We start from the raw sequence: 22,415 nt of genomic DNA on the forward strand, positions 1-22,415 counted from the left end.
TTCATGTTGAATCCTTTTCTTTTTTTTAAAAAAAATTAAATCGACAAAGCAGATGACAATCTTTTATAAGATAAACAACTTCCTTTTATTTTTCTCACCAAACATCTTGTCAGTGTGCAGAGCAGATCTCCACCCTTCAGTGAATCACAGATGTCTAGCACACCAGACACTGGCACTGATTCATTTAGATTAACTTTGCCAAGACATCTGCCAATTTATGCCGCCTATCACAGCAAACCCTATTTGATATATTGTATAACCTCAGTTCCTTATGAAAACCTTGGCTTGATTTATGAGTGATTGGTATCCTGCAGGATAAGGGTTGTGTGACAAGAATTAGAATGACTCGTGACATTTAAAGAAGATTTCTTGATGAGAGGGCAAACCGTCTAAACATTTTTTTCCTTTTGGCCCACTGTGAAGCATCTGCTACAACACCATACTAGGATGTTTCAAACAGAATCGTGCCTCTGGGCCATTTGGAAAACAGCAACATTTCAATGAAAGCCATAGGGGGTGTGGGGGTATTGGATATTATTAAAATGTTCAGATAAAAGGGAAACCATTCATATGGGGCAATATGATTCATAGAACCAATAAAATCAAGATGAACCTGAAGACCATCTTTATTTATTTATGAATAAAAATATTTAAAGATATATCACAGTGGTTTACAACTAAGAGAAAAACATAAAAATGAAAAAAAAATCATAGAAAGGGAAAAACAAAAAGAAATTAAAAACAAACATGAATAGAATATTGCATCAACTATTTGCATTGTGGCAAAATTCTCTTATAAGAACTAGGAAGGGGATATTCCCTAAAACCTAAGGCACTTTAGTACTGAACTGATTGTGGGGGGGAACGCCTCTCTAATACATAGTGATGCACACACACACAGAGACACACACACAAACAAACATCATCATCATCATCATCATCATCATCATCCTGGGTGCTTCACTGTTCAGTGGGAGGCTTTTTGTTGTTGTTGTTGCATTTCCACAAAGAGGTCAAGAAAATGTAGCTTAGAGGAACATAGTTAGTAATGAAAGCTTCTGCATATGCTATGGGTTGCTTTGCTTAGCATTAAGCAGGTGGCACTGTGGTCTAAACCACAGAGCTTAGGGCTTGCCAGTCAGAAGGTCGGCAGTTCGAATCCTCATGTGGAGGGAAGCTCCCGTTGTTCCCGTTTTTTCACTCCGGCAGGAAGGTAAATGGTATTTCTGTGTGCTGCTCTGGTTCGCCAGAAGCAGCTTAGTCATGCTGGCCACATGACCTGGAAAAACTGTCTGCGGACAAACACCAGCTCCCTCGGCCAGTAAAGCGAGATGAATGCCACAACCCCAGAGTCATCCACAACTGGACTTAACGGTCAGGGGTCCCTTTACCTTTACGCTTTACCTGCACTCAGGCAAGTGCAGTGTTGCAGAACCTCTTCCTCAATGCATGGGGGACATCACTTGACGTGCCCGTTGATACTTAGAGCTTGAAAAGTCCTCCTTGCTTACTTCTTTTTATGTATAGCCTAACAGACTTCAGTTACAAAGCATTCTCTGAAAACACATAAACTTTGAAAAACATTGTGACAATTATTATTATAGCTTATATCAATAAAATTCTCTAAGTGACTTGTAAAATAAAAAAAGTTATGCAGTAATCATGTATTAATTAAAATCAATAAACAAACAAACAAACAAACAAACAAACAAACCCAACAGCATAAAACCTTCCCAAGTAGACACAGAATACATTTTACAGCATTCTGAGCTGCAGAACAATTTTTTGGGGAGAGAAATAATGGACAGTTTGTGTTGCATCTGAGCATTGAGAGCCAATAAACTTGTATTCTGTTCAGGTACGACGACTTTCAGCAACATCACTATTCAGCAGACAGTTCTATAATCTCACTTCAGCTGCAGAGAAGGTCCTATCTCAGGTGGTAACCAACCACGCTTCAAGATAGTGGGAACAAGGAATAGAATTTCTAGATATTTTCTAAATATATGGCTCACATGCTTCATATGGGAGGTTCATGCTCATCAAAAGTCAAATAATTCCACACACACCCCTCCTCAGTGCTTGACACAATAATTTTGCCTGTTATGGATAAAGTCAGAATGCATAAATACTACTTTGGGGAGAAAAAAAATTGGTTAGGTTATAATATTTTTTAAAACCATATACCAACTATTTGGGGTTTGACAATGGGTCAGTGTAAATGGACTCCCTCCTTACTTCTGCCAAGAGATTGATGTTGATTCATTGTATATTTCCATGGCCCTCTTTGATAAATGGATAGACGTTACGACAACTCTTAAACATACAAATGAATTGCTTTTAAATGCAGATTTTGTATGGATAAATATGATATTTTGAATGTATTTATGAAAATTATAATGACTTGTTAATAATTTTACACTTGTTGGAATAATTGTATTACTTATATATATCATATTGTATTACAATTTCATGTTTTTCTTTCTTTTTCTTTTTTCATTTTCCTTCACTTCATTTCCTCACTGAAAATTTTTGATAAAATATAAACAGGAAAAAGGGGCACATTGTCTGAAACTTGTTATTCCAGAGCATCTCAAATAGAATCTGTCATTCTGGAAACTGATTTGGTTGTCTCCCATTACTTTCTCTTTGGTAGTATGTTAATTTAGAGTATTATAATATTCAAAACTCTATTAAACCTTTCTGAGACTGATGGAGGATTATTTTTCTCTCCAATCTGTTGCTATACAGATCTTGCCAGCAGCAAAAAGATTAACCACCAAATTGACATCTGTAATTGAATTCTTTAAGTAACCCAAAAGGAAAACGTCTGATGGTAGCAAATATCTTGTCATTTCCATAACAAGGTTCCATATTGTATGGAATATTGGACATTTCCAAAATATATGTTTAAAATCTGCTACTGTGTTAATGATAAATCTAGCTCAATCTATGTGGTGTTAGATACTATTGGTACTAGATTTTTTTTGGTGGGGAGAACACACCTTTCTTTTACATCTTTTAAATACCAAATTTAGAGGTATTTCCATTTCTCCTATATTGTGCACTCTGCACATCTCTAGCAAAAGACAGTAAAAGACAGAACTAGTCCCTATCTTGCTCATTTGTTATTTGTAATCCCATAGCATCGTTTGTTGATTCTCAATAGGATTATGATGGTGATGGTGATAACATTTGTATACTCACCACCCAGCCAAGTTCTCTGGGTATTGACAATAAAATACAATTCGCAATAAAAGGTAAAGCCAAGAAATCACTTATGCAAAAAAAAAAAAGCCCAGCGCAAACCAGCAAACACTTAAAATCAATACAGAACCCAGCAGCTAAAACAAGATAAACAATTCCAATCCAGCATGGAAGCAGGGGGACTCGATGTAAAAAAGGGAGCTACCTGCTGTGATTTAAAAAGCCTGGGTGCAGAAGTGGATATGGCTGATGGGCTGGATTTAGACATTCCCCAATCCTCAAGAGCCACTTTGACAGGTGGGTGGAACTGTTCACCTGTCAATCTCTCATGAAGGCAGGTAAAGACTCCCCTCCCCCGCCACATGGTTTGATTTCAAATTGTGCTGGCAAAGGAAGCATCTCCCTTTCTACTTCCTTTGCCCATGCCATCTGAAATCAAAAGGTGCTGTCCAAGGAAACAGCAATTCTCAACGGGAAGTTACAGCAAACTGCACTACAGATTTTCCAGCTGGAAACTAACCTCATTGGGCATGTGGGGTGGAATATATTCACTGCTGTGTTAGAACTGTAAATGAAAGACTTCTAGATAGTTGTACCCCACCAATATATTGGAAACATTTGTAAAATGCTGTCATTGTGTATTGGTATAGTGGGTTTTGTGCCTTATCAGAAAAAGCTCCTTTGTAGAGAGAGGTTGACAAAGTTTATTTTATCAAATTTATTAATGAAGAATCAATAGTTCCAATGACCCCAGCGAGATATGCCAGTATATGGAACAGACCATAGTTGACCCATGTCCCCAGTACTCCTGGAATTACCAGCCATTCTCAGCTAACTCTGTGAACAGCAGTAGAATAATTAGAACAAATAGAATGGAGTCCAAATTTGGGGGGCATTTTTAATTATTATTATTTTTTGCTTTCTTCTTCTTCTTTCTCCCTCTCTTTGTCCTCCTTTGTTTGATTATTCCAGATGCTTTAATGAGATGCAAGCTTTTTTTTTTTTTTGCTTTATAAACTCAATAATGATTTCTTGCACAATTTAGTAAACTCAATGGATTCCCAATTCCTTGAAATTCACTCCTACGACTTATTTACTCTTCCCCACCCTTCTAGAGAAGGATAGATGAGGTAATTTTTCTGAACTCTCAGACTGACTTGGAAAAATGGGCTGCAATATTGCTCCCACCACCACCACCACCACCAGAACTTGGTTAATTTCCAAGAGTCTGACGTGCTCCTTGTTACAATTTTAGGCACATGTTTATGCAAAACTTATGTGTACACACAGAGGAAAATGCAATGTGGGAAGAAGCTCTAAGATACCAACAGAACTAATCTGGGTTTAATCCATGTACTTCAGTCTAACCAGGCTGTGGACTGGGCTGAATGTCACTTTGATACCTTTTTTTATGGAACTAAATGTAAGATGGATAGAGCTGACTGCACTTTTAACAGCTTGTGCTTGCAAAGGTTACTCTGAGTCAGCTGGCAGGAATGGATACCAATTAGAAAGTCGGCTCCATGATAGTCTATTTGTTTTTAACATCAGCTAGCAAATATGACCATCACTCTTGGGGCACCTGTCATGCCTGTCAAAAGGAAAGATTAACATCTGAATGATTTGAAGTGTTGTAAGACTCATGCAGGAATACACCCGCCTATTAAAATATAGAATATACACTAAAACCCAGTTCCAAGAACAAGTTGATTTGTACATATTGCTAAATCAAAATTTATGTATTTTTAGAAATAGAAATACTGTTGCATGATATTTACGGTTTGGATATTTAATAATCAGACTGGCCAAGTTATTTGAGTTCAAAATTGAGTATAGAAAATATCAATTATGAAAATGATGAACTCAAAATTGAGGTTTTGTTACATGGAGATGGATGTGACTTGGTATATTGTTTGAATTTCATCATAGGTTCATAGTTTCCATATTTTTTTTCTTTTAAATGCCTATTGTGAAGTTACTTGTGATCCTTAAAATCTGTGATCAGAATTACATGAGAAAAACCACAGAATTATCCAGTGCTTTTTTTCTGGGGGGACGAAGGGGGACGCATACCCCTAAACATTTTGTGAATCTAAGTTTGGCCTCATTGAGGGGCAGTATTTCAATATAAGTAGGAAAATGAGAGTACCCCTAACATTTTTTTAAAGAAAAAAAGCACTGAAATTATCTAATCTACTTTCTTTTAATTGGTTCCCAATAATATTAAGTACCTAATAATAATATTCAACTATTTATTAGCTATTTCCAACGAGCACACACTCTTCTATCCATATGCTAGACCAAAGTCGCATCCCAAAAGGTCCTGTGTCCCAAATTAGGAGTCCCTTTCTTCCTTGATAAACTACTGTATACACAAGGTCAACTGGGCATCTGATTCTGGTATCTAATTATTATTATTTATTAAATTTGTGTACCGCTCTATATCCGCAGGTCTCTAGTTAGCATTGATAGTATCTACTTGCATGCAATGAGTTGTGATGCCATATGATTGCAGTCGCTCTTTATACTTCTATTCTGTCTTCCCTCCTGTTTACCTATGATCCCCATCCAGACACTGCTCAGGCCGGACCTCCCTGGTCTCAGTAGTGGAACTGATCACATCTCACACCTCTGTTCCTTCTCTTTTTGTTAGGGCAAAAATGGGCACATTCCTTCCTAAACATTTACCTAACGATGCAGCAAGTTCTAAAAAGAAATGGTTAGCCTTCATTATTTTGGAATGAGATACATAATGGATGATTTGCCCAGCATATGTGCTGTACCTTAATGAGAACAGTATCTTAATTTAATCGTCGGACCACATCATCATTATTTTAGTAGAATCCTTCTCTGTTAACTAATTGCTTTCTTTCTTTTTTGAAATGTTGAACAGAGTATTCTACAAGAAGGGGTCAGCAAGATCCAGATAAAAATGAAAACGAAGCAGCACATGGTATGCTTTGCTCTGAAAGCTGCTTTGAAAGTGCCTCCCTTTGGCACCCCCTCCTTGAGTTTCATTTGGTAGTGTCCAGTTGCTTTCAGAATTCTAATCAGGCTGATTAATGTCCTGGCAGCTTTCACAGTGCAATAGCTATTTGCATGGTAGAAGCTGGCAAGGAGTGGTACACCTTTTGGTAATTTAAAAGATAGAGACAAGTTCAGATTATAGCCTGTGCCATCAGTCCCTTTGCCTAAGATTAAAACTGACCAATAATGGAATGCATTTATTTTGTAAACGATCTTCAACCATCCGCAGATCTTGTATTTCACTAAAGGCAAGATACATCTAGAAAATGTAGCCTCTCACAGGAATTGTGCCTTATTTGTTTACAATTAGTTTTAAAAGTAAAAGAAAGTGATCCAGCAAGCGGACAAACAAGCAAACACTGGGTTCCATTTATATGTGTATTTTTATTGCATTCTCTTCCTTTTAATTAGAAGAATAACAACTACAACCAAGGGGTGCTTTCTGCAATTCAAATGTTAATACCGAGAAAATATGTGTCTATTTGTGATATGGATTATTTTTTACTAACAACAGCCTATTTGGTATTAGGTGACAATAATATACCTAATTCTCTTTTATGAAATATGATTTTAAAATAAATAAACATTTTAATGATGGTGAGCTGTTGCCCAGAGCAGTCTGAATGAAACTGAGGGACTAACTTTGATGCATTGATTTCAGTGGGTCTACTCTAAGTAGAACTTAGTGGCATCCAGCACTGTAAATTTAAGTGTGAGATTGGATTAACATAAGTGAGTATCAACTATGGTTCCAAAGCCCAGTGGAGTTCAGCTCATTCTGGAAGAAGGTGGTGAGGAAAAAGGATCTCTTTCCTCTATTCAGGTGAAATGGGCTGCCTTTCATAAATGAAAGGAGCCCTTCACACAACAGCCAGACTGGATCCAACCCTGTTTAACTTTGTCATCATTACTATTAGCATTTTTAATTACGGTAATATGTTCAATAAATTTGTCAATGTACTTTAGAATTATTATTTTTTTAGAAAAACAACAACAACAACCTTGGGATACTAAGCTCTCGGTGGTCAAAATCCACAAACTGAGATTAACAATGGTATCAGAAAAGGAAAGGAGATCATCATATCATTCCAAGGGAGGAAGGTATTCCCCAACACATTATAAAGGGAAAGAGGACACTGAACACAAGCCACATCCCTACTCCTACTCCCTAGGCAAGTCATGGACTACCATCTCTTTTTCCTTCTACAAACTGAAACTAAGGGATTCCATTCAAATGACAAGGAGGCAGCCTTTGACACCCACCTATAATCCTTCACTGGGGAAGAGGCAAATTGTTCCTTCTAGGGTCTTTATTAATAAGTGATATTTTATATTAAAATGTTTTTTAAAAAAACAACACCACACACCTGGTATAGAAATATCTCATATACACATTTGTAAGATTAGGTAAAGGTAAAGGACCCCTGACAATTAAGTCCAGTCATGAACGTCTCTGGGGTTGCAGCGCTCATCTCGCTTTACTGGCCGAGGGAGCTGACATTTGTCCGCAGACAGTTTTTCCAGGTCATGTGGCCAGTATGACTAAGCCGCTACTGGTGAAACCAGAGCAGTGCACAGAAACGCCATTTACCTTCCCGCCAGAGTGGCACCTATTTATCTACTTGTACTTTGATGTGCTTTCAAACTGCTAGGTTGGCCTAGGAGCTGAGACTGAACAACGGGAGCTCACCCCTCCGTGAGGATTCGAACCGCCTACCTTCCGATCGGTCCCAGCGCCTGCCAACCTAGCAGTTCGAAAGCACCTCCGGGTGCAAGTAGATAAATAGGGACCGCTTACCAGCAGGAAGGTAAACGGCGTTTCCGTGTGCGGCTCTGGCTCTGGCTCTGGCTCTGGCCAGAGCAGCGATGTCACGCTGGCCACGTGACCCGGAAGTGTCTCCGGACAGTGCTGGCCCCTGGCCTCTTAAGTGAGATGGGCGCACAACCCCAGAGTCTGTCAAGACTGGCCCGTACGGGCAGGGGTACCTTTACCTTTTTTACCTATATGCATACATTAGACACAGAGCTCTTCAGTGGCCGGCCTTCGAGGAGCAAAGCCTGAATGTGTGTGATCCCTGCTGAAGAGGGTAACATGGGAGTAGATCTTGCCTTCACTCATCTTGTCACTCGTGAAGGATGCACACCTGCTCAGGTTTTGTAAGTTAAACAAGCTTTGCTGTTTTGTCACTGTGTGCTTTCAAGAGTTACAATAGCACTGCGCATTTAAATGTTAGTACTGTTCAACATGCTGACAGTTCAATTTCTACTTGTCTTCACTCCTCTGTCTCCTTGTCTTTCCTCTGCTCAATATACTGGCTTAACACACTTCCAGGTTACCGTTTCAGTTATCACATGTAATTATTTTCTTAGTTCTGTTGTATTTAGTTGAAGTCTAAAGTTCATGGAACAGCAGCCAAATATTTAAAGCCTCAGCAGGAGAACCTGAGTTGAAAACAGAACTGGAACTAGCAGTTTCTGTGCCCTGGGCAGACTACAGTTTTAACATCTCAGAGTGGGTTTTTTTTAGGATTAGGAAACTGTCTTGATTGACCAATGGTCTGCCTCTGTATAAAGCACTTTCCTATATTCCTGCATGGGTCTTAAATGTTCTCAGAAGTTCTCCAGTTCCTAACAACCAATAAGCACCTTGAATTCTACTCAGAAATAGAGAGGAACGTCCAGTAGAGCTTTTCAGCAAGTTACCATTTGAAAGCCAAACTGGTGTCTTTCAAACCATCTGAAGTTTGCAGGAGGTCCTCAAGGACAGTCCATGTAGGACACATTGTGTTAGTCAAGCCTGCTACTTCTGACCAGCACCAGCCTGAGCTGGCAAAGAGTGCTTTGTAGCCAGAGTAAGGTACTCCAAAAGAGCACTCAAAACTGTGAGCCCCATACTTAAGAGAGTGTGCGATCCCATCCAGAACTTTAAACATCCTACCACCTCAGTAAGATTGACCATTCAGCCAGACACATTTCCAGGCTGTCTGGATTAAGCATCAGTATAGTATCCCTCATTTGGTACGCTGATGATTCTGTTTAGGTTGGATAGTACTGTTTCAGGGGGCATGGGCTAGAGACTATATGGCAATAACAGAAGGGGCTGAAGCCAGTTGTGGGTGGGATCAGAGACCAAAATGGGAAGGGCCACTCACCCACCTTCTCTCTCTCTCTCTCTCTCTCTCTCTCTCTCTCTCTCTCTCTCTCTTCCTCCTCCTATCTTTCTAAAAACTGGGGGTCTGCTGTTCTTGGGGGGATTACTATATCAAGCTGAAACTACAGTAGTACCTTGATTTTTCAAAGAAACAGCTTTTAATCATAGCTACTTAAAATGATTGAAATTGCACTGAAAATGTGGCAAGAAAAATAAAGAGCATAATTTTGTCAAAAGATGAATCCCACCGAGGCTCTTCATACTCCAAATGGCTTAAGCAGCAAACAGCAGAGCTGTGTTTTCAGTTAATGAAATGGGTAAATCACAGTGGCAAAGGCAAAAAGAAAACCAGGAAAGAATGGTACAATCATTTTCCTGTTAAAAGCAGACCAGAATTGTAGAGTCTTAGAACACTGCAATTACTGCAGTGATATTTGGTCTGTGTGCATTAGCACAATTTATTTATTTATTTATTGCCAATATATAAGTGAAAAATGAGGCAGGAAATTATTTATTTATTTACCTGTTTTCCTGATTTTCACAAAACAAGAATTGGGAAAGATGCAAAACTATATTTGGTTCTGTATTAACCAATCAACTCCGGCTCCCATCTAAGTCACAGTGGTAGTGTCACTTGCAACCATCAGACAGCAGTTTGAAAATGGATGCACTAAGAAGGAAGAGGGGCTCCTAAATGCTCCTAAATACATTTAGAGTGTCCTCAACAGACTCTGAAAAAGAGACTGTGGAAGCATGACATGTGGAAAGGAAATGTGCAAAGTGTGAAGAGGAAAAGGAGAGAATAGTATGTACAATAGGGAAATGAAGGAGTAGATGCCAGGGGTGACCTTTAACCATAAGGACTAGAAGTTTGAGAGTAATTGAAAAGTGAGAGGGACCTGGTGCAGAGATGGGAGGAAAGGGGGAAATGGCTTAGCCACTCAGGAGCATTGGGATGAGTCAACTTGATGCAGTAACAAAATGAAAGCTCATCAAGTAACATCTGGAATCCACAGGCAGGCATACAAAGTAACGTCTCATAAAAAGCAGAGCGAAAGTCCTCTGATATTCTTGGTATACAATACATGCTGACTTCTGCAAACAGGCTGTCAGAACCAGATGGAGTGGAAGCTCTGTTAATATTATGGAACAGTGATGGATGCCCACAAGGGCATTTGCTTACAGTATGTTGCATTCAGTACCTGTGGTGCTGATTTTATAATGCATAACAAACTTTCTCAACATATTGCTCATAAGCAGTCCTGTCCGGGTTAAGCTGTAAGCAGCTATCAGGGAAGAGCCAAGTATTGTGTCAGGGGAGTCAGAGCTGGGGAGAGGCTCAAGGCCTACAGTAAATGAAATATACTCGGAGTCGAAAGTGGATTTCATACTCTTTATTCAGCTCATAGTGGTGAGGAGGAATGGAAGTTCCCCCAGGATGTCTGCTTTATATACATTATTTACACAATGGGCGCCACGTGATTGGCTAATTCCCGGATTCACCTGTAGGCCAATCAGGTTGCGGATTCACTTCCACCTGGAGCTGGATTGGGTGGCTCCTGTGGACCAATCAGACTGCTGCCTTCTGGTCCTATTGTTCGAGGACCAGTCAGACTGCTGCATTCTAAATCCTATTGTTCTAGGGCCAATCAGACTGCTGCATTTTGGATTCTATTCAACTCAGTACATAACAGTAAGAGTGTTGTGAAACCCTCATCTTTACATAGCTTTGCCCTGCGTGAAATTCTGCTAACAAATTCTTTAAATGCCAACGGTCCATAGGCAACGGTCCATACCCTCCTAGGGTACAGAAGCTTCTAAATGGGAACCAAAGTTATTCCAGGAAGAAGAGAGAGTGGAGACTGCAAGGAGAGTAGAATGGAAAAAGCCACTGAGTTTTCCTGAAGGAGGCATGGAAGGGCCTAGCTATGTGCGAGTGACCTGGCTGTGAAGTTGTGTGACTGCAAGCTCCGTGTTGGCATATAGACTTGAGGCTATTCATGGGAACTGGCAGGCCACAATGGCTTACACTGGAAAGCTCTCCACACAGATTTCCATAGAAGTGGAAGAACTACCTCATGGACATGGACCCCAATGCAAGTTTTTACCTTTGCTGTTTGGTTTCCGAGACTACTTTGCGTACCGTATGTAGTACCTGTAATTTCATTTCGCATTAATGGCAGAGCTGGACCATGCTGCACTTCAGCAAATGTCTGTGTTTGGGCACCTCCAGACAATGACAGATATTCTCCCATCAATCTGCGAGTGAACCTTCCACTGTGTCACGAGGGCTGTTGTGATGTCATCTCTAATAATAGATCCTATCCAGGAAAACTAAAAAGCAACTTGGCGATTAATGCTCCTGGCACTGTCAAGATTGATCACACTTCAAGAGACAGGTGCTTCTAAGAAAGAAACAGCGGTGACTTTCATGGACAGTCATTGTGGAGTGACAAATTCCTCCTCAAGTTTCTAGAAGTTTGGAGCTGCTCTTAACACTTGGTTCGGCGCTTTGAAGCATGCAAATCATGCCCACACACCTGCTTTGTAATATATTTACCCCAAAGGTCTTGGAATCTTTCTCAATAAAGTTTGCAAAAAAAGAAAAAGAAAAATCCTACCAGGCTATCTTTCCTTGCCAGCTTTCCCCCAAGCAACCCAGAAGCAAAGGGAAAATGCAAGAGTGCTAGATGGTGCTAGTTTATGGGCCTGAAGAACACAACTGCCATCTCATTGTATACTCTATTTACTCAGACATACACACAGCACTCAGGTGAACCAACTGCATTTTCCGATTAATATAGCGGTGACAGAGAATGTAATTTCCCCAGCGAAACACTTCTTGGAGTATGCTGGATATGTGAATAGGGGCTACAGCTCATCAGGCACACAGTGCATTATACTTGGACAACGTAATTTAATTCCCAATCTGTTCCTAACAAAGTAAAGAAGCGAGTAGGCAGACATTATAAATTAGAGCTCAAGGCAAACCCAGTGTCATTATTATAGCTATATTACAGAGTCATTTATCAAAATGGATTAAATATTAATGAAGTTTTAATTGCTACTGCAGAGTAACACAGGAGCGGTAGCCAACACAGGCACAAAAACTGCAGGTTGCTTCTCTGCCAAAATTTGACTGGATTGTTTTGGTTACGTGTGGGCGTTTTAAGCTTCTGTGGTGCATTCCAGAATTAAGAAGAATTCCCTTGAATCCACTGAAAGTCAAAGCTCTTAGAATACTTTAATATAAAATTACACAGTCTTATTACAGATATTCATGCAAACTGATGGTGCATCACTCTTAGAGCTAGCTCATGCAGTTAGTTGTCTCAGGGATGGGGTTTGTATTTTTATTTGTTTGACTTCACTGTTGCTCTTATAACAAAAGATTAAGATCAAAAAGTGGAAACCACATCCTTAAATTAACACTCTGAGAAAATTGGCACCCTGTTGAGTCATTTTTGTTAGTTCCAGGTATCCGTCCAGCAACATCTGCAATTAGCTCAAGACAACAACATTAGTCTTGGCTTGTTATGAGTGGCAAGAAACACACTTCAAAGTGGGCTGCTTTCTCTCTCATGCTTAGCTGAGCTGTTGATTGAACTTTTACAGCAGCTCTGTCCAGCAATGATAGCACATAGCCAGCAAATTGTACCCAAACGTTTCCAAAGTTGGGAAGCCTTGAGACTGCCAAACTTTATGAGCATCAGCAAAATGGGTCCCGATATTGGGAAATCAGTGAAGCAAGGGAAAGAAAAGAATAACCATGATGTGACAGATATATCACATCCACACATTTTGCTATAAATATGGTACCCTCCAGATTTTGTTGGACTGAAACTCTTATTGGTCCCAACCAGCATGGCCAACAGCCAGGGGTGATGGGAATCATAGTCCAAAAGATATGGAGTGCACCACAATGGCTATGCCTCTTATAATAATGTTACATCAAGCTATTCCTCATAGTAAGGATGGTGCAGAATTTACATGAACTCAAGTTCATTATGCCTGCAGAACACCAGCCCATCCAGCAGTTTAGGATTCTGAGAGTAGTTAAAAGGTAAAGGGACCCCTGACCATTAGGTCCAGTCGTGACCGACTGGGGTTGCGGCGCTCATCTCGCTTTATTGGCCAAGGGAGCCAGCATACAGCTTCCAGGTCATGTGGCCAGCATGACTAAGCTGCTTCTGGCAAACCAGAGCAGAGCACGGAAACGCCGTTTACCTTCCCGCCAGAGTGGTTCCTATTTATCTACTTGTACTTTGATGTGCTTTCGAACTGCTAGGTTGGCAGGAGCAGGGACTGAGCAACGGGAGCTCACCCCGTCACAGGGTTTCGAACAACCGACCTTCTGATCGGCAAGTCCTAGGCTCTGTGGTTTAACCCACAGCGCCACCTGCGCCCCTACTGAGAGTAGTTAGGAGGCCCCTATTCCCCATCCAGACCTCCTGCAGTAGTGCCAATTCTGCTGAATGGAGCTGCTGAGTGGGCACATATGGGGTAAGACGATCTTGTAGGTAAACTGGTCCCAAATTGTTAAGGACTTTATATACTAAAAGTAGCACCTCGAACTTTGCCCAGCAGCAAATGAGCAACCACTGCAGATCTTTGAGCGCAGGTGTTATATGCTGACAAGGCCTTTCTCCTGTCAGCAATTGAATTGCAGCATTCTGCACTCATTACAGCTTCCGGACCAAGCTTGAAGGAAGACTCACATAGAGTGTGTTGTGGTAATCCAGTCTTGAAGTAACCAATGCATAAACTACTGCAGCAAGACTTTCCTGGTCCAGAAATGGCCACAGCTGTCAAAGCAGTTGCAGTTGGTGAAAGGCACTTCTATCCCCTGAGGCTACTTGAGCCTCCAGTGACAGAGCTGGGTCCAGAAGCACCCTCAAGCTTTACCTGCTCCTTCAGAGAGAGTGCAACCCCACCCAGGGTAGGCAGCTGACCAGTTTTATGGACACAAGACCTCCTTACTCACCCACAGTGCCTCCATCTTGCCAGGATTCAAGCTCAACTTGTCCTGATACTACTATAAATGTACAGTGCAGATGGGGCCTTAATAAAGATGTTGCTCACATTGCATTTCATTTCATTCTGGTGGTGTGGGGGCAATCATGTGATCTGGACCATTAGCTGGCACTACACTGCTTAAACAATGAATTTGAAGACTGCTGTAATGTTCCCTTTCTAAAATTTTTTTCTTTTGCTTTGGGTTTTCACTCTCTTAACCTATGGCTTCTTTAAATATGTTCTACCATGAAATCACATTACAATATACTTTATAGTTTGCATTTAAATATGAATAGCTTCTTTGTATACCTGGGGTGTGGGTGTGTACCTCACTTATATCTTATCCTCCTTAACTGAGTCTTAGCACCACAAATTGTGCAATGGGAAAACTACATGGCCATCCAAAATTACCTGCTGCATCTTCTTTAATCAGCAGGAGGATTTATAGAAAGGTGATTAAGACCAAGATGCTTCATACTGCTAACCTGCCTAGGTTATATTCTCGATTCTTTATCTCAAATATCTGATAGTAAGATAGAGGAAATTTAAAAGTTAAATGGAGAAATAAATGGTAAGAACCAAGAAAAATGATTAAACCTAAGGAATACATCTTCTACGTTCTGGAATTCATGCAACTATTAAATGATAATTTAAAGGGGTGGTTTTTTAAAGGGACTTCAGGACAGGACAGAGATTGTGTTTTATTGCACAAATACTCCTCAGTTTCTGTCTACTTGCTTTAATTGGCAAGACAGGATCCTAAAAGAAGCCACAGACCATATTTTTTCCAATTAATATTTTCCTCATTCATCTTTTGCCCCCGCTCTTTTGTCACCAAAGCCATCTATCAAATTTCAGTTGACGTCAGCGATGCAAGTCAGTGCCCTTAGTTTCAGCTTTCACTCCTCATTTCTGACCTTTGAACCCCATTGCAGACAATGCTTCTTTATTACTGCCACACGTAGTTTCTGCAGAATGTTTTGGGGAATAAAACAAAGAAAGAAAAACAAACTAAAGATAGAACATTAAAATGAAAATCTATTGACAGTTGTTCCTTCTCTCTTCCTGAACCACTCAGGGTTATGTTCTTCTTTTCCAAAAATGACCCCTCCCCCAGCAAAGACAATAAAAGTTACAAAGCTTTTCATAAGAGTAAAAGGCACACAGGTTGCTGTGCTTGATTTAATAATTGATTTAGCATTTCAAAACTTAGTATTAGACTCTAGAGAGGCAAAAGTTGTTTTGTTTCTTAAATTTAAAGTCCAACTCCATTCATTGCCCAAGGCATGTTTCTGTACCTCAGCTTGGTTCGGTTTCTGTATTCAGAAATTCAGTTTAATAATTCACTTAGTATAACTTGTAAGTTCTTTTAAAAAAAGATGACACTAAGGTAAACAGCACAATATGAAAAGTCTCACAATGCTACTCACATAGTAGACATATTCTTTTGAAGATTTTGGGCATCATCAAAGTATTCACAGAACTAAGTTACTTTTAATAAATTATGCCTTTGAAACATTTTTTTAAAAAATAAAAATAAAAAATCAGTCTTACAATATTTGGCAAACTATGGGTGACATCTATTGGTGGCAGAACACAAATGGAATAGACTTCCACTCGTGCCATAGCACCTACTCTGCTTTTTCTCCCTCCTCCAATCCTTCAAATATGGGGGACCCCATGAAGCGGGTTTGAGAGGTATGCAGGGGCTGTGAGGAGAAGTGGAATGGGGAAGCCATGCTGCTCAACTGGAAGTCTGTTGGGAACTGGATGTCATCTTTAAAAAAAAAAAAGTTCTATCAGTAGATGTACCTAAAGGAAACGCTCGTTAGGCTGGGTTGTTAACTATTGTTCCCTCTTACTGGAGATGTTGTAAAGTGGTATGGAATTTATAAAGCCTTTCTGCCATTGCTTGTTGGAACATCTGCTTCTCCCGCAAATGGTGAGCAGCTTGTGTGGTTGTTTAATCACATACCTGACTAATTGATCATACTAATCACCAACAGATGGAATTCGTGGAATCACAGAACTGTAGAGTTAGAAGGGACCCAAGGGTCATCTAGTCCAACCCCTTCCAATGCAGGAATCTCAGCTAAATCATGCATGACAGAAGGCCATCCAAAGAGGGATTTGACATAAACTTTATCAATCTGCTGTTGAAAAAGGGAACAGTGGATCTCTTACACAATGAACCACTGGCAGAACAACAATTGAAATCTCCCTGCTAAAGATCTTGTTGTTATTTTCCATATGGACAGACTTCCACTGTTACTGAAGACTGTTCAAAAGTATATTTCAAGAGACTTGGACCTAATAAGGTAACTGGCTGAGCTAGTCAGCTTGGATGAAGAATGACCAGACTGAAGACATTATTTTTCTGGAAACCTAACATTTGTCAAGCTTTCTCCTACCATTTTTTAGTACAGTGGTACCTCAGGTTACAGATTCTTCAGGTTACAGACTCTGCTAACCCAGAAATAGTACCTTGGGTAAAGAACTTTGCTTCAGGATGAGAACAGAAATCACGTAGCAGCTGTGTGGAGGCAGAGGGAGGCCCCATTAGCTAAAGTGGTACCTCAGGTTAAGAACAGTTTCAGGTTAAGAACAGACCTCCAGAACGAATAAAGTTCTTAACCCGAGGTACCACTGTATGGCGTTTTAAGGTTGTTTGTTTGTTTGTTTGTTTTGTACTGCTTCAAAGATTATTTGCTTGGATTCAACTAACCCAGCACGCAGGGCAGACTTTGGTAATCTTTCAAAATATGTTGCCCTGTGTGAAGCCAAAATTTGGTGTCCCCAAATGGATTTTCCCAATTATGGATCTTCTCAATTCCGTGCCCCCTTGGCTTGGTGCCCTGTGCTGGGGAACCACCTGCTCCACCCAAAATCCAGCGCGTCAGTACAGAAGCCAGCTTAAAGACTCCTGCTAGTGCAACAGGACTTCTCTTCTTCTGTGCTCCTGTGCCTCCCCCAAATCCTCTCTGAAGGGTCACAGAAAGAGCACAGAGGGGAAGGAAAAGAAGATCATTCCATCTGGCAAGCAAAAACACTTCCGTTGATGAAATGATAATAATAATAATAATAATAATAATAATAATAATAATAATAATAATTTTTATTTATACCCCACCCTCACTAGCCAAGGCTCGGCTCAGGGCGGCTAACAACCATTAATAAAAACAAGTTGAATGAATACAACTTAAAAACAAAATTAAAATACATTAAAATATTGAAACATTAAAATATTAAAATGTAGCCTCATCGCAGGAGGAGAAAGGAAAAGAAAAAAGAAAGAGGGGGAGGGAATCAAATTGGCTCCAAGCCAAAGGCCAGGCGGAACAACTCTGTCTTACAGGCCCTGCAGAAAGAAATCAGATCCTGCAGGGCCCTGGTCTCATGAGGCAGAGCATTCCCCCAGGCCGGAGCCAGTGTTGAAAAGGCCCTGGCTCTGGTTGAAGCTAATCTAACTTTCTTAGGGCCCGGGACCACTAGGGTGTTGCTATTTATGGACCTTGAGGCTCTCCGTGGGGCATACAGGGAGAGGTGGTCCCGTAGGTACGAGGGATCAGAAGTGTGTGGTGATGAATTCTTTCTCACAAATGCAGCTCCCACCCATCCAACACAAGCGTGGACCCCATTAATTGACCATCCATTTGTTCTCTCTTCCATTCATTGGCTTGCATTCAACGTAGCACTAAGGTGAATGTTCCATTAGCACAAGGATTTTTCTTTTTGTGATGGAGCATTCTCCCTTCTCTTCCCCACTTTGCATCCCCTTAAACAGCTCCCTTCTCTTTGTCCAGCAGGAGAAGGATTGTGGAAGTGACAGTAAGGGCGCTGGGGACTGTAGATGGAGGCTGAGGGTCTCATGCAGCCCAAAGGCCGTGGCTTGCCCAACTCTGCTAAAGAAGTCTTAGTGGTGGTGGTAATGAACGAGAGAACTGCTGTACATTCATCTGCCATGTTGGATATATATGGGGGCAGGGACGGGGAAAAGGTATACATTCTCCATCATACACTTTCCTGCTATTTGTTGCTAAGAGTAAACAGCAAGCCTGTCAGTGTAGAAGAGAATCTGTTCAGGAATGACACAATAGATAATTTGGTGCACTTTATAAAGAACTCTGCTATAAAATGGATAGCTATAGGAGGGAAATTTTGATGGCTAATAATGGAAAGGTCAGGGTCGAAACTACCTTCTCTAATGCATAGCTTTAAGTTGTGGTGGAGCAATAGGTTATCATGGACATTTGTAATAGTTTTAGTCTGGAAATTGCTGATAGTTTGGGGGCAGACTATTGCCATTTGGGTCTTTCCATGATCTATTAACTCATCTTTGTAGTGAGACTATAAAAATTATTCTTCCCTAGAAATCATGTAGTCAGGCTATCAGTCTTGTGTTTGTTATTTTCTTTCTATCACAGCTCGTGATTTGTTTGACAATGTTTCTGCGGCCAGCCTTTGGGGAAATTGTTTTAGGTAAACAGATTTGCAAAATCTTTTCTTTTCTGTGCTGTGTCATCCCAATAAATCACACAGAATCTCTGCCCTTCATCAATAAAGTGAGGGAATGTTAATCCCCTTTATGTTCCTGTATACTTTAAAACAACCTACATGGATTATCATGAAATTTTACCACTCATGAGACTCGACTGTACTGCAGTGGCATGTTCATAACTGCCTTTAAAACACATGACAATAATGTGATGGTTCACAACCTTGAAGCTTTTATATACACCGATGTCATACATGTTGGCATTTTTATTCTATTAAATGTTGCAGCCTTGCCGCCCCATGAAAGTCACTGTGGGGCCTCCTCTTCAGTGGGGCATGCTTTCTTTCTAGAACTATGTGGCAGCCATGATCCTTAGCACAAAACAATGTTTTGTGGGTCAATTGCTGTTGATGGAAGTCTTCAGCACTTATTACTCCTTCCTTAAGGTGATTTTTTTTTCCCTTGAGGAAGAGGGGCCAGGAAAGGAGGACACAAAATGATAGAACTGGGTTACGAGTCCAATGCAAGTGGTCACCTGTTTGTTTTTGTGGACATGCATGTCTGTCCATCCATTTGTTCTGCCACAATGTACAAAGAACAGTTTTGGCTACCTCCTGAGAAAGGAGCACAATACTGAGACAGCAGAGGGGTGGTGGTCATGGTAGGGTACGTGGATTAGCTGCGAGGCAGGATTATGGTGAAGGAAGACTTACTCAAACTAACCCCTCAGGCAGATCTGGGAAGGCAGCAACCTGAGGCCCTGGTGGCATAACAGACACCAACTGTTCAATGCCATTTATCCTAAATGGGGGCCAGCAAAGATGATCCCACCTTAGAGGCAGGGTGGTATTGTACAAACAGGATTGTCAGCCAGAAACATCCCTCCAAACTTTCCCCTAATGATAGTGACTACACTGAGAGATGGCTAGGGGATGGATGATAACACCCTGTTTCAGATCTAAGTTTGTGGTGCTGATTACAATCTATAACCCTGCTTTTCGTCTTCATTCAAAGTGAAGGAACAATCAATCTTCCTACCCCCAAAACAAGTGATTGGTGCTCTCAAGGCACTGCAGAAAGTACAAACTGGCCTGGAATTGTACACTCAGTTTCAGTGCAGTAAGGTGCATCTTGCAAGCACACCAATCCGGGAACAAGATGCTGCTTTTACTCTACATCCATGAACACATGCAGCAAAGTTACCTGTGCACCATATGCCAGTCTTGGATGGCCATAGTTATAATGCAAATTTGTAGAATCCTATAGCTTATGTTGCACTTGCTTGTTATTAAAGCAGTGGCACTGTATGTGGGTCACATACACAAGAAAAGAGAAATACTGAGGTTGCTAAAGACTTCTTTAGGGAAATCAGCACTGTATACCTATAGTCTTTTTTCTCCTTCCTTTGAACTGAAAAGTATATATGTGCTTTAATCCATTGACCTGATATGCAAATGAATAGATAACTTTAAAGAAATTCCTTAGAGAAATGTTATCTTTGTACCATGTATATATATTTTCCTTTAAAAAAGGAGAAATAATAGTTGCAACATGCCAGACCTTCTGTTCATACTGGAATAAATGTGCTTCAGAAATGCTAAATAATTAAGTGACACTTCATATTGTATTTATCTTTTCAAAATATGTTTCACAGCTCCTTTTAGGGTTAGAATTTTATTTTTAACATTTGAATTGTTTTGATGCAGCTGCAGCATTTTAATAGCTCTTCATGGTATCTCCAGGGTAATTTCAGGTTCTGCACAGACTACTTTTGTTGTTCGAAATGAGGGATGTTTGCACAAGACTTTAAAAAGTTTTAGAGCTTTACCATAGCTGCTTGTGAGAGAATCAAATGTTTACTTTTAAAAACATATTAAGGATTTATGATGCTTTTATTTGAAGCATACAATGTCATCTTATTCACTGCTTTCTTGCCTCCGACCTAGAATAAGGAGTGCAATTCAGTGTAAAAAAAATTTGCAACTTACACTGCCCGTTAAAGGATGCAGCCTACAGCCCATTAACTCAATGACAAATGGTTTGGCATTGCACACTATATCACAATCACAAATGTGGATAAATTCAAAATGTTTCCATTGCAAGCTGTTGCTGAATACATCAGCCATTGTCACTGGATGTATTCTATTAAAGTCCACCACAATGCCCTATTTATGAAATATGATTGCTTGAATAGAATGGCTAGAACCACTCTACAAACTTTCAAACAGGCTACCACTCTACAAATTTGTCCTCCCCCTCTCCTGAAGCAGGAGGGTTCAGTTCTGCAGGGTGCCCCTTCGCAAACAGCTTCTCTGCCAGCGAGTGAGCAGATGCAGAGGCAGTAATCCTACAGGGTGTGGTTGTATCAGGCAGGAAGCAGAGTCAGGTAGCCTCAGGCTCCGACCTTCTCCTGAGAAATACAGTCGCAGATCACTCTGGACCATCCAACCCAACCATCAGCAATCCCTAGCTGTCTCAACCCACCTTAACAACGGCCAGAAGAAAATAATTTTTCATCTTACAAATTTTCCACAATAAAAGTAACTATACGTTGATCTTTGACTTCCCTTTCCCTCCCCCCTTCCATGGTTTCCTCCAAATATCCATTTTTACTGCATATTCTAGTCAATCCTTAACCTATCTCATTTTTAACAAAACTTATACTGCTGAATTTACTCTAAACCTGCTAACGTTTTAACCCGTTTACAGCGATTCTTCATATATTCCACAAACATTTTCCAATCTCCATTGAATACTCTTTTCTCTTATTCTTTGATTTTGCTGGTTAGATTTGCTGGTTCTGCAGAACTGGTGTCTATGCAAATTGGCCCAATTTGGCTCAGGCCTTGGCTGAATCCAGGGCACAGCCCTATTAGTATCAGGCTTTAAGTAACTAAGCTGGCCTCTAGGGTGATGCTCATCTTTTAGTGGGGTGGGTAGAACTTGCCCTCATCATTGTGTTATTAGAAGGGCCTTTTTTAAGTCTTTTTTTTAATCAATTCAGTATATTTTCTTTTAATTGTCAAATAATTCTGTGTACATTGCGGCAGCCTTTGGCTATGTGCAATAAAACTGACTGAGACTGAGAAGGGCCTTTGAGGTATTTTGTATGGTACGCAGTTTTAAATTGTCTGGTTTTTGTTATCATGTGTTTATATTTTATCCTGTGAAGTTGCTCTGAGACTTTTTTTAAAACTAAGAAGTGATAACAACAACAACAACGGCTCCCTGGGACTGTAGTTTAACAAGGCTAGCCTAGTAAGAATCAATACATAGACACACACACACATGTTGGGCCCAAGTTGTTTAAGGCTTGGTGAATTGACACCAAAACCTTGAACCTAGCCCAGTAGCAAATGGGCAACCAGTGCACCTTTCTCAGAGTAACATGTTGCCAGAAGTCTGCTTTTGCTGCATTCTGCACCAATTGAATCTTCCAGGTCAGATACAAGGGCAGAACCACATAAAGTGTGTTACAGTAATCAAGTCTTGCTGATTCATGGACCAATGTAGCCAGAC

General features: G+C 40.4%; 1 long non-coding RNA gene across 2 annotated transcripts in view; it reads left to right on the forward strand.

Moving 5' to 3' along the window:
- Window positions 1-11,911, forward strand: part of LOC307226607 — a 34,820-nt gene extending 22,909 nt beyond the window's left edge. The window contains exons 1-3 of one of the 2 annotated variants that reach the window (XR_013843521.1): window positions 3,592-3,774; window positions 8,253-8,391; window positions 11,569-11,911. This is a non-coding gene — a long non-coding RNA (uncharacterized lncRNA). Of the gene's footprint in view, window positions 1-3,591; window positions 3,775-8,252; window positions 8,392-11,568 lie in introns of those variants that run through there. The other variant, XR_013843520.1, reaches the window with a different exon arrangement.
- The last annotated feature ends 10,504 nt before the right edge of the window (window positions 11,912-22,415 follow it).

The sequence above is a fragment of the Podarcis cretensis genome (genome assembly GCF_951804945.1).
Source record: "Podarcis cretensis genome assembly, chromosome: 1".
Lineage (NCBI taxonomy): Eukaryota > Metazoa > Chordata > Lepidosauria > Squamata > Lacertidae > Podarcis > Podarcis cretensis.